Genomic DNA, 11,809 nt, shown 5'->3' on the forward strand with positions numbered 1-11,809 from the left:
ACACATAAAGTGCGCGAGTAAGTTTTTCTGACCCCTCTGGACAACTTGCTTCTGAGCTCTGGGCTCCTTTTTTTCTTTATTTCCTTCTGTTCTTCTCTCTTTCCTCTTCGTTTCCTTTCTCTCTCTCTTTCTCTCTTCCTTTCTTTCCACGCCATGCCTTATGTATTGTACGGTCAATCATCGCATCCTTTTCCACATAAAGTACGCGAGGATGTTTTTCCGTACGCTCTGGACAACTTTTCACTGAGCTCTCGGCTACTTTCTTTCTTTTTTTTCCTTCTGTTCTTCTTTCTTTCCTCTTCTTTTCCTTTCTCTTTCTCTCTTTCTCTCTTCCTTTCTTTCCATGCCATGCCTTATGTATTGAACGGTCAATCATCGCAAGCTTTTCCACATAAAGTGCGCTAGAAAGTTTTGCCATCCGCTCTGGACAACTTGCCCCTGAGCTCTGGGCTCCTTTTTTTCTTTTTTTTCCTCCTGTTCTTCTTTCTTTCCTCGTCTTTTCCTTTCTCTCTCTCTTTCTCTCTTCCTTTCTCTCTTCCTTTCTTTCCACTCCATGCCTTATGTATTGAACGGTCAATCATCGCAACCTTTTCCACATAAAGTTGACGAGCACGTTTTTCCATCCGTACTGGACAACTTGTCCCTGAGCTCTGGGCTCCTTTTTTTCTTTTTTTTGCTTCTGTTCTTCTTTCTTTCCTCTTCTTTTCCTTTCTCTCTCTCTTTCTCTCTTCCATTCTTTCCACTCCATGCCTTATGTATTGAACGGTCAATCATCACAACCATTTCCACATAAAGTGCGCGAGTAAGTTTTTCCATCCGCTCTGGACAACTTTTCCCTGAGCTCTGGGCTACTTTTTTTCTTTTTTTTCCTTCTGTTCTTCTTTCTTTCCTCTTCTTTTCCTTTCTCTTTCTCTTTCTCTCTCCCTTTCTTTCCATGCCATGCCATATGTATTGAACGGTCAATCATCGCAAGCTTTTCCACATAAAGTGCGCGAGTAAGTTTTTCCATCCGCTCTGGACAACTTGCCCCTGAGCTCTGGGCTCCTTTTTTTCTTTTTTTTCCTTCTGTTCTTCCTTCTTTCCTCTTCTTTTCCTTTCTCTTTCTCTTTCTCTCTTGCTTTCTTTCCACGCCATGCCTTATGTATTGAACGGTCAATCATCGCAACCTTTTTCAAATAAAGTGCGCGAGTAAGATTTTTTGATCCCTCTGGAGAACTTGCTTCTGAGCTCTGGGCTCCTTTTTTTCTTTTTTTTCCTTCTGTTCTTCTTTCTTTCCTCTTCGTTACCTTTCTCTCTCTCTTTCTCTCTTCCTTTCTTTCCACGCCATGCCTTATGTATTGAACGGTCAATCATCGCAAGCTTTTCCACATAAAGTAGGCGAGTAAGTTTTTCCATCCGCTCTGGACAACTTGCCCCTGAGCTCTGGGCTCCTTTTTTTCTTTTTTTTTCCTTCTGTTCTTCTTTCTTTCCTCTTCTTTTCCTTTCTCTCTCTCTTTCTCTCTTCCTTTCTTTCCACGCCATGCCTTATGTATTGAACGGTCAATCATCGCAACCTTTTACAAATAACATGCGCGAGTAAGTTTTTCTGACCGCTCTGGTCAACTTTCCCCTGAGCTCTGGGCTCCTTTTTTTCTTTTTTTTCCTCCTGTTCTTCTTTCTTTCCTCTTCTTTTCCTTTCTCTCTCTCTTTCTCTCTTCCTTTCTTTCCACTCCATGCCTTATGTATTAAACGGTCAATCATCGCAACCTTTTCCACATAGAGTACGCGAGGATGTTTTTCCGTCCGCTCTGGACAACTTGCCCCTGAGCTCTGTGCTACATTTTTTCTTTTTTTTCCTTCTGTTCTTCTTCCTTTCCTCTTCTTTTCCTTTCTCTTTCTCTCTTTCTCTCTTCCTTTCTTTCCACGCCATGCCTTATGTATTGAACGGTCAATCATCGCAACCTTTTCCACATAAAGTGCGCGAGTAAGATTTCCATCCGCTCTGGACAAATTGCCCCTGAGCTCTGGGCTCCTTTTTTCCTTTTTTTTCCTTCTGTTCTTCTTCCTTTCCTCTTCTTTTCCTTTCTCTTTCTCTTTCTCTCTTGCTTTCTTTCCACGCCATGCCTTATGTATTGAACGGTCAATCATCGCAACCTTTTACAAATAAAGTGCGCGAGTAAGTTTTTCTGACCCCTCTGGACAACTTGCTTCTGAGCTCTGGGCTCCTTTTTTTCCTTTTTTTCCTTCTGTTCTTCTTTCTTTCCTCTTCGTTTCCTTTCTCTCTCTTTTTCTCTCTTCCTTTCTTTCCATGCCATGCCTTATGTATTGAACGGTCAATCATCGCAACCTTTTCCACATAAAGTAGGCGAGGACATTTTTCCGTCCGCTCTGGACAACTTGCCCCTGAGCTCTGGGCTCCTTTTTTTCTTTTTTTTCTTTCTGTTATTCTTTCTTTCCTCTTCTTTCCCTTTCTCTCTTGCTTTCTTTCCACGCCATGCCTTATTTATCGAACGGTCAATCATCGCAACCTTTTCCACATAAAGTGCGCGAGTAAGTTTTTCCGTCCGCTCTGGACAACTTGCCCCTGAGCTCTGGGCTCCTTTTTTCCTTTTTTTTCCTTCTGTTCTTCTTCCATTCCTCTTCTTTTCATTTCTCTCTCTCTTTCTCTCTTCCTTTCTCTCTTCCTTTCTTTCCACGCCATGCCTTATGTATTGAACCGTCAATCATCGCAAGCTCTTCCACTTAAAGTACGCGAGGATGTTTTTCCATCCGCTCTGGACAACTTTTCCCTGAGCTCTGGGCTACTTTTTTTCTTTTTTTTTCCTTCTGTTCTTCTTTCTTTCCTCTTCTTTTCCTTTCTCTTTCTCTCTTTCTCTCTTCCTTTCTTTTCACGCCATGCCTTATGTATTGAACGGTCAATCATCGCAAGCTTTTCCACATAAAGTGCGCGAGTATGTTTTTCCATCCGCTCTGGACAACTTGCCCCTGAGCTCTGGGCTCCTTTTTTTCTTTTTATTCCTTCTGTTCTTCCTTCTTTCCTCTTCTTTTCCTTTCTCTTTCTCTTTCTCTCTTGCTTTCTTTCCATGCCATGCCTTATGTATTGAACGGTCAATCATCGCAACCTTTTACAAATAAAGTGCGCGAGTAAGTTTTTCTGACCCCTCTGGACAACTTGTCCCTGAGCTCTGGGCTCCTTTTTTTCTTTTTTTACCTTCTGTTTTTCTTTCTTTCCTCTTCTTTTCCTTTCTCTCTCTCTTTCTCTCTTGCTTTCTTTCCACGCCATGCCTTATGTATTGAACGGTCAATCATCGCAACCTTTTCCACATATAGTGCGCGAGTAAGTTTTTCCATCCGCTCTGGACAACTTGCCCCTGAGCTCTGGGCTCCTTTTTTTCTTTATTTCCTTCTGTTCTTCTCTCTTTCCTCTTCGTTTCCTTTCTCTCTCTCTTTCTCTCTTCCTTTCCTTCCACTCCATGCCTTATGTATTGAACGGTCAATCATCGCAACCTTTTTCAAATAAAGTGCGCGAGTAAGATTTTTTGATCCCTCTGGAGAACTTGCTTCTGAGCTCTGGGCTCCTTTTTTTCTTTTTTTTCCTTCTGTTCTTCTTTCTTTCCTCTTCGTTACCTTTCTCTCTCTCTTTCTCTCTTCCTTTCTTTCCATGCCATGCCTTATGTATTGAACGGTCAATCATCGCAAGCTTTTCCACATAAAGTGCGCGAGTAAGTTTTTCCATCCGCTCTGGACAACTTGCCCCTGAGCTCTGGGCTCCATTTTTTCTTATTTTTCTTCTGTTCTTCCTTCTTTCCTCTTCTTTTCCTTTCTCTTTCTCTTTCTCTCTTGCTTTCTTTCCACGCCATGCCTTATGTATTGAACGGTCAATCATCGCAACCTTTTACAAAGAAAGTGCGCGAGTAAGTTTTTCTGACCCCTCTGGACAACTTGCTTCTGAGCTCTGGGCTCGTTTTTTTCTTTTTTTTCCTTCTGTTCTTCTTTCTTTCCTCTTCTTTTCCTTTCTCTCTATCTTTCTCTCTTCTTTTCTTTCCATGCCATGCCTTATGTATTGAACGGTCAATCATCGCAACCTTTTCCACTTAAAGTGCGCGAGTATGTTTTTCCATCCGCTCTGGACAACTTGCCCCTGAGCTCTGGGCTCATTTTTTTCTTTATTTCCTTCTGTTCTTCTTTCTTTCCTCTTCGTTTCCTTTCTCTTTCTCTTTCTCTCTTGCTTTCTTTCCACGCCATGCCTTATGTATTGAACGGTCAATCATCGCAACCTTTTACAAATAAAGTGCGCGAGTAAGTTTTTCTGACCCCTCTGTACAACTTGCTTCTGAGCTCTGGGCTCCTTTTTTTCCTTTTTTTCCTTCTGTTCTTCTTTCTTTCCTCTTCGTTTCCTTTCTCTCTCTTTTTCTCTCTTCCTTTCTTTCCATGCCATGCCTTATGTATTGAACGGTCAATCATCGCAACCTTTTCCACATAAAGTAGGCGAGGACATTTTTCCGTCCGCTCTGGACAACTTGCCCCTGAGCTCTGGGCTCCTTTTTTTCTTTTTTTTCTTTCTGTTCTTCTTTCTTTCCTTATCTTTCCCTTTCTCTCTTCCTTTCTTTCCACGCCATGCCTTATGTATTGAACGGTCAATCATCGCAACCTTTTCCACATAAAGTGCGCGAGTAAGTTTTTCCGTCCGCTCTGGACAACTTGCCCCTGAGCTCTGGGCTCCTTTTTTCCTTTTTTTTCCTTCTGTTCTTCTTCCTTTCCTCTTCTTTTCATTTCTCTCTCTCTTTCTCTCTTCCTTTCTCTCTTCCTTTCTTTCCACGCCATGCCTTATGTATTGAACCGTCAATCATCGCAAGCTTTTCCACTTAAAGTACGCGAGGATGTTTTTCCATCCGCTCTGGACAACTTTTCCCTGAGCTCTGGGCTACTTTTTTTCTTTTTTTTTCCTTCTGTTCTTCTTTCTTTCCTCTTCTTTTCCTTTCTCTTTCTCTCTTTCTATCTTCCTTTCTTTTCACGCCATGCCTTATGTATTGAACGGTCAATCATCGCAACCTTTTCCACATAAAGTGCGCGAGTAAGTTTTTCTGACCCCTCTGGACAACTTGCTTCTGAGCTCTGGGCTCCTTTTTTTCTTTTTTTTCCTTCTGTTCTTCTTTCTTTCCTCTTCTTTTCCTTTCTCTCTATCTTTCTCTCTTCTTTTCTTTCCACTCCATGCCTTATGTATTGAACGGTCAATCATCGCAACCTTTTCCACTTAAAGTGCGCGAGTATGTTTTTCCATCCGCTCTGGACAAATTGCCCCTGAGCTCTGGGCTCCTTTTTTTCTTTTCTTTCCTTCTGTTCTTCTTCCTTTCCTCTTCTTTTCATTTCTCTCTCTCTTTCTCTCTCTCTTTCTCTCTTCCTTTCTTTCCACGCCATGCCTTATGTATTGAACGGTCAATCATCGCAACCTTTTCCACATAAAGTGCGCGAGTAAGTTTTTCCATCCGCTCTGGACAACTTGCCCCTGAGCTCTGGGCTCCTTTTTTTCTTTATTTCCTTCTGTTCTTCTCTCTTTCCTCTTCGTTTCCTTTCTCTCTCTCTCTTTATCTCTCCCTTTCTTTCCACGCCATGCCTTATGTATTAAACAGTCAATCATCGCAACCTTTTCCACATAAAGTAGGCGAGTACGTTTTTCCATCCGCTCTGGACAACTTGCCCCTGAGCTCTGGGCTCCTTTTTTTCTTTTTTTCCTTCTGTTCTTCTTTCTTTCCTCTTTGTTTCCTTTCTCTGTCTCTTTCTCTCTTCCTTTCTTTCCATGCCATGCCTTATGTATTGAACGGTCAATCATCGCAACCTTTTACAAAGAAAGTGCGCGAGTAAGTTTTTCTGACCCCTCTGGACAACTTGCTTCTGAGCTCTGGGCTCGTTTTTTTCTTTTTTTTCCTTCTGTTCTTCTTTCTTTCCTCTTCGTTTCCTTTCTCTTTCTCTTTCTCTCTTGCTTTCTTTCCACGCCATGCCTTATGTATTGAACGGTCAATCATCGCAACCTTTTACAAATAAAGTGCGCGAGTAAGTTTTTCTGACCCCTCTGTACAACTTGCTTCTGAGCTCTGGGCTCCTTTTTTTCCTTTTTTTCCTTCTGTTCTTCTTTCTTTCCTCTTCGTTTCCTTTCTCTCTCTTTTTCTCTCTTCCTTTCTTTCCATGCCATGCCTTATGTATTGAACGGTCAATCATCGCAACCTTTTCCACATAAAGTAGGCGAGGACATTTTTCCGTCCGCTCTGGACAACTTGCCCCTGAGCTCTGGGCTCCTTTTTTTCTTTTTTTTCTTTCTGTTCTTCTTTCTTTCCTTATCTTTCCCTTTCTCTCTTCCTTTCTTTCCACGCCATGCCTTATTTATTGAACGGTCAATCATCGCAACCTTTTCCACATAAAGTGCGCGAGTAAGTTTTTCCGTCCGCTCTGGACAACTTGCCCCTGAGCTCTGGGCTCCTTTTTTCCTTTTTTTTCCTTCTGTTCTTCTTCCTTTCCTCTTCTTTTCCTTTCTCTCTCTCTTTCTCTCTTCCTTTCTCTCTTCCTTTCTTTCCACGCCATGCCTTATGTATTGAACCGTCAATCATCGCAACCTTTTCCACATAGAGTACGCGAGGATGTTTTTCCATCCGCTCTGGACAACTTGCCCCTGAGCTCTGGGCTACATTTTTTCTTTTTTTTCCTTCTGTTCTTCATTCTTTCCTCTTCTTTTCCTTTCTCTTTCTCTCTTCCTTTCTTTCCACGCCATGCCTTATGTACTGAACGGTCAATCATCGCAACCTTTTACAAATAAAGTGCGCGAGTAAGTTTTTCTGACCCCTCTGGACAACTTGTCCCTGAGCTCTGGGCTCCTTTTTTCCTTTTTTTTCCTTCTGTTCTTCTTCCTTTCCTCTTCTTTTCCTTTCTCTTTCTCTTTCTCTCTTGCTTTCTTTCCACGCCATGCCTTATGTATTGAACGGTCAATCATCGCAACCTTTTACAAATAAAGTGCGCGAGTAAGTTTTTCTGACCCCTCTGGACAACTTGCTTCTGAGCTCTGGGCTCCTTTTTTTCCTTTTTTTCCTTCTCTTCTTCTTTCTTTCCTCTTCGTTTCCTTTCTCTCTCTTTTTCTCTATTCCTTTCTTTCCATGCCATGCCTTATGTATTGAACGGTCAATCATCGCAACCTTTTCCACATAAAGTAGGCGAGGACATTTTTCCATCCGCTCTGGACAACTTGCCCCTGAGCTCTGGGCTCCTTTTTTTCTTTTTTTTCCTTCTGTTCTTCTTCCTTTCCTCTTCTTTTCATTTCTCTCTCTCTTTCTCTCTTCCTTTCTCTCTTCCTTTCTTTCCACGCCATGCCTTATGTATTGAACCGTCAATCATCGCAAGCTTTTCCACTTAAAGTACGCGAGGATGTTTTTCCATCCGCTCTGGACAACTATTCCCTGAGATCTGGGCTACTTTTTTTCTTTTTTTTTCCTTCTGTTCTTCTTTCTTTCCTCTTCTTTTCCTTTCTCTTTCTCTCTTTCTTTCTTCCTTTCTTTTCACGCCATGCCTTATGTATTGAACGGTCAATCATCGCAAGCTTTTCCACATAAAGTGCGCGAATAAGTTTTGCCATCCGCTCTGGACAACTTGCCCCTGAGCTCTGAGCTCCTTTTTTTCTTTTTATTCCTTCTGTTCTTCCTTCTTTCCTCTTCTTTTCCTTTCTCTTTCTCTTTCTCTCTTGCTTTCTTTCCATGCCATGCCTTATGTATTGAACGGTCAATCATCGCAACCTTTTCCACTTAAAGTGCGCGAGTATGTTTTTCCATCCGCTCTGGACAAATTGCCCCTGAGCTCTGGGCTCATTTTTTTCTTTATTTCCTTCTGTTCTTCTCTCTTTCCTCTTCGTTTCCTTTCTCTCTCTCTCTTTATGTCGCCCTTTCTTTCCACGCCATGCCTTATGTATTAAACAGTCAATCATCGCAACCTTTTCCACATAAAGTAGGCGAGTACGTTTTTCCATCCGCTCTGGACAACTTGCCCCTGAGCTCTGGGCTCCTTTTTTTCTTTTTTTCCTTCTGTTCTTCTTTCTTTCCTCTTTGTTTCCTTTCTCTGTCTCTTTCTCTCTTCCTTTCTTTCCATGCCATGCCTTATGTATTGAACGGTCAATCATCGCAACCTTTTCCACATAAAGTGCGCGAGTAAGTTTTTCCGTCCGCTCTGGACAACTTGCCCCTGAGCTCTGGGCTCCTTTTTTTCTTTTTTTTCCTTCTGTTCTTCTTTCTTTCCTCTTTGTTTCCTTTCTCTGTCTCTTTCTCTCTTCCTTTCTTTCCATGCCATGCCTTATGTATTGAACGGTCAATCATCGCAACCTTTTCCACATAAAGTAGGCGAGTACGTTTTTCCATCCGCTCTGGACAACTTGCCCCTGAGCTCTGGGCTCCTTTTTTTCTTTTTTTTCCTTCTGTTCTTCTTCCTTTCCTCTTCTTTTCCTTTCTCTCTCTCTTTCTCTCTTCCTTTCTCTCTTCCTTTCTTTCCACGCCATGCCTTATGTATATAACGGTCAATCATCGCAACCTTTTCCACATAGAGTACGCGAGGATGTTTTTCCGTCCGCTCTGGACAACTTGCCCCTGAGCTCTGGGCTACATTTTTTCTTTTTTTTCCTTCTGTTCTTCCTTCTTTCCTCTTCTTTTCCTTTCTCTTTCTCTCTTTCTCTCTTCCTTTCTTTCCACGCCATGCCTTATGTATTGAACGGTCAATCATCGCAACCTTTTACAAATAAAGTGCGCGAGTAAGTTTTTCTGACCCCTCTGGACAACTTGTCCCTGAGCTCTGGGCTCCTTTTTTTCTTTTTTTTTCCTTCTGTTTTTCTTTCTTTCCTCTTCTTTTCCTTTCTCTCTCTCTTTCTCTCTTGCTTTCTTTCCACGCCATGCCTTATGTATTGAACGGCCAATCATCGCAACCTTTTACAAAGAAAGTGCGCGAGTAAGTTTTTCTGACCCCTCTGGACAACTTGCTTCTGAGCTCTGGGCTCGTTTTTTTCTTTTTTTTCCTTCTGTTCTTCTTTCTTTCCTCTTCTTTTCCTTTCTCTCTATCTTTCTCTCTTCTTTTCTTTCCATGCCATGCCTTATGTATTGAACGGTCAATCATCGCAACCTTTTCCACTTAAAGTGCGCGAGTATGTTTTTCCATCCGCTCTGGACAAATTGCCCCTGAGCTCTGGGCTCCTTTTTTTCTTTTCTTTCCCTCTGTTCTTCTTCCTTTCCTCTTCTTTTCCTTTCTCTCTCTCTTTCTCTCTTCCTTTCTCTCTTCCTTTCCTTCCACGCCATGCCTTATGTATTGAACGGTCAATCATCGCAAGCTTTTCCACATAAAGTAGGCGAGTAAGTTTTTCCGTCCGCTCTGGACAACTTGTCCCTGAGCTCTGGGCTCCTTTTTTTCTTTTTTTTCCTTCTGTTCTTCATTCTTTCCTCTTCTTTTCCTTTCTCTCTCTCTTTCTCTCCTCCTTTCTTTCCACGCCATGCCTTATGTATTGAACGGTCAATCATCGCAAGCTTTTACACATAAAGTGCGCGAGTAAGTTTTTCTGACCCGTCTGGACAACTTGCCTCTGACCTCTGGGCTCCTTTTTTTCTTTATTTCCTTCTGTTCTTCTCTCTTTCCTCTTCGTTTCCTTTCTCTCTCTCTTTCTCTCTTCCTTTCCTTCCACTCCATGCCTTATGTATTGAACGGTCAATCATCGCAACCTTTTCCACATAAAGTGCGCGAGTAAGTTTTTCCATCCGCTCTGGACAACTTGCCCCTGAGCTCTGGGCTCCTTTTTTTCTTTTTTTTTCCTCCTGTTCTTCCTTCTTTCCTCTTCTTTTCCTTTCTCTTTCTCTTTCTCTCTTGCTTTCTTTCCACGCCATGCCTTATGTATTGAACGGTCAATCATCGCAACCTTTTACAAATAAAGTGCGCGAGTAAGTTTTTCTGACCCCTCTGGACAACTTGCTTCTGAGCTCTGGGCTCCTTTTTTTCTTTTTTTTCCTTCTGTTCTTCTTTCTTTCCTCTTCGTTTCCTTTCTCTCTCTCTTTCTCTCTTCCTTTCTTTCCACTCCATGCCTTATGCATTGAACGGTCAATCATCGCAACCTTTTACAAAGGAAGTGCGCGAGTAAGTTTTTCCATCCGCTCTGGACAACTTGCCCCTGAGCTCTGGGCTCCTTTTTTTCTTTTTTTTCCTTCTGTTCTTCCTTCTTTCCTCTTCTTTTCCTTTCTCTTTCTCTTTCTCTCTTCCTTTCTTTCCACGCCATGCCTTATGTAAAGAACAGTCAATCATCGCAAGCTTTTCCACATAAAGTGCGCGAGTAAGTTTTGCCATCCGCTCTGGACAACTTGCCCCTGAGCTCTGGGCTCCTTTTTTTCTTTTTTTCCTCCTGTTCTTCTTTCTTTTCTCTTCTTTTCCTTTCTCTCTCTCTTTCTCTCTTCCTTTCTTTCCACACATTGCCTTATGTATTGAACAGTCAATCATCGCAACCTTTTACAAATAAAGTGCATGAGTAAGTTTTTCCATCCGCTCTGGACAAATTGCCCCTGAGCTCTGGGATCCTTTATCTCTTTTTTTTCCTTCTGTTCTTTCTTTCCTCTTCTTTTCCTTTCTCTCTCTCTTTCTCTCTTGCTTTCTTTCCACGCCATGCCTTATGTATTGAACAGTCAATCATCGCAACCTTTTACAAATAAAGTGCATGAGTAAGTTTTTCCGTCCGCTCTGGACAACTTGCCCCTGAGCTCTGGGCTCCTTTTTTTCTTTTTTTTCCTTCTGTTCTTCTTCCTTTCCTCTTCTTTTCCTTTCTCTTTCTCTCTTTCTCTCTTCCTTTCTTTCCACGCCATGCCTTATGTATTGAACGGTCAATCATCGCAAGCTTTTCCGCATAAAGTAGGCGAGCACGTTTTTCCGTCCGCTCTGGACAACTTGCCCCTGAGCTCTGGGCTCCTTTTTTTCTTTTTTTTTCCTTCTGTTCTTCTTTCTTTCCTCTTCTTTTCCTTTCTCTTTCTCTCTATCTCTCTTCCTTTCTTTCCACGCCATGCCTTATGTATTGAATAGTCAATCATCGCAACCTTTTCCACATAAAGTGCGCGAGTAAGTTTTGCCATCTGCTCTGGACAACTTTTCCCTGAGCTCTGGGCTACTTTTTTTCTATTTTTTTCCTTCTGTTCTTCTTTCTTTCCTCTTCTTTTCCTTTCTCTTTCTCTCTTTCTCTCTTCCTTTCCTTCCATGCCATTCCTTATGTATTGAATGGTCAATCATCGCAAGCTTTTCCACATAAAGTGCGTGAGTAAGTTTTTCCATCCGCTCTGGACAACTTTTCCCTGAGCTCTGGGCTACTTTTTTTCTTTTTTTTTCCTTCTGTTCTTCTTTCTTTCCTCTTCTTTCCCTTTCTCTCTTCCTTTCTTTCCACGCCATGCCTTATGTATTGAACAGTCAATCATCGCAAGCTTTTCCACATAAAGTGCGTGAGTGTGTTTTTCCATCCGCTCTGGACAACTTGCCCCTGATCTTTGGGCTCCTTTTTTTCTTTTTTTTCCTTCTGTTCTTCTTCCTTTCCTCTTCTTTTCCTTTCTCTCTCACTCTTTCTCTCTTCCTTTCTTTCCACGCCATGCCTTATGTATTGAACGGTCAATCATCGCAAGCTTTTCCACATAAAGTGCGCGAGTATGTTTTTCCATCCGCTCTGGACAACTTGCCCCTGAGCTCTGGGCTCCTTTTTTTCTTTTTATTCCTTCTGTTCTTCCTTCTTTCCTCTTCTTTTCCTTTCTCTCTATCTTTCTCTCTTCCTTTCTTTCCATGCCATGCCTTATGTATT

The sequence above is a fragment of the Falco cherrug genome (genome assembly GCF_023634085.1).
Source record: "Falco cherrug isolate bFalChe1 chromosome W unlocalized genomic scaffold, bFalChe1.pri SUPER_W_unloc_1, whole genome shotgun sequence".
NCBI classification, from domain to species: domain Eukaryota; kingdom Metazoa; phylum Chordata; class Aves; order Falconiformes; family Falconidae; genus Falco; species Falco cherrug.